The following is a 1,148-nucleotide window of genomic DNA, read 5'->3' as shown; positions in this document are numbered from 1 at the left end:
GCTATCAGAGCATGAAGCTAATGTTTACTCACAATGCTAATGCTACACTTACTTTTTGGTGCCCAAGAGGTAGAGTAGCCAAATGTCAGGCTCGCTGCTGCCAACTAGTGGTCAGAGGCTGAACTACAACATAAAAATGAACGGCTGGCAGGAAAGTTGACGTTTTGAACCTTAATAAAAAATCGATACGTGACTTTAGAATATCGATACAGTATCGAGAAATGAAATATCGCGATATTTCAGTGTATCGATATTTTCTTACACCCCTAGTGACAAGCGTTGACTTCGAAGGGAAAATAAATAAATAAATAAATAAATAAATATCATCCCCTCACCAGTGGATGCTAAAATGCCTGGGACATCAAATTTATGTTGTATATAAAAATACATTTTTAGAAAAATAATTGGCGCATTGCAAAAAAGCAAAAGGAAATAACTAAATCACAACTCTGAAATGAATAGTTGAAATATCCTAACACACAGTTACAGGAAGTGATGACAAAGAACACCTGCATCTAAACAAAGCACCGCTACAATGGCCAACATCACAAACAGTGACATAGAATCTGATGTTTCTTTAGATTATTTTAAGTCACTATCGGAGATGAAGAAGTCAAAAAGTTCTTACAAAATTGTTCCAATAAATAAAAAGACAACGAGGTTCCTCTTTTAACAAGTTCCCTTTTAGTATGGCACTTTAACTCAAGGTTTGATGTGTAGAGTGTGTGAATTATCTAAGCATGCCTGCAAATGCCAGAAAAAAATCTGTTATTGTAAAAAAAAAAAAATAAAGCATTAATCAAGCTGCTTATTCTTTGATAATGTAAATAAAATGTTAGTGAAGCAGACAGAGTCACACATACTGATTAGGTTGGCCAGAAAAATAAAGGCATCATTGACAAGGAGACAATGTTTAGATGTTATCAGTCATGTTTATCAAAGCCACAACACACACACACACACACACACACACACACACGTTTTGCACAGCTATCCAAATGGGGACATTCTGTTGACTTCCATTACATTTCTACAGCCTAACCCTGACCACAAACCCAAAGGTTAACCTCACAGGTAGGGGAGACTGGGGACAGTTGCAACATTGTTTGGGGGTGGTTACAACATGTTATTAATACAATATATTTCAC

The 1,148-nt window shown here is 36.1% G+C and overlaps 1 protein-coding gene across 1 annotated transcript in view; it reads right to left on the bottom strand.

Annotated features, from left to right (window-relative positions):
* The window catches only part of pdia5 (protein disulfide isomerase family A, member 5), a 127,530-nt gene that overhangs the window by 118,823 nt on the left and 7,559 nt on the right, over nucleotides 1-1,148 (bottom strand). The gene's annotated exons all lie outside the window — the stretch shown is intronic.

This window comes from Austrofundulus limnaeus, unplaced genomic scaffold (genome assembly GCF_001266775.1).
Source record: "Austrofundulus limnaeus strain Quisiro unplaced genomic scaffold, Austrofundulus_limnaeus-1.0 Scaffold492, whole genome shotgun sequence".
Taxonomy (NCBI): Eukaryota; Metazoa; Chordata; class Actinopteri; order Cyprinodontiformes; family Rivulidae; genus Austrofundulus; species Austrofundulus limnaeus.
The sequence above is the reverse complement of the archived record's forward strand: the minus strand, read 5'-3'. Positions and strand labels throughout refer to the sequence as shown.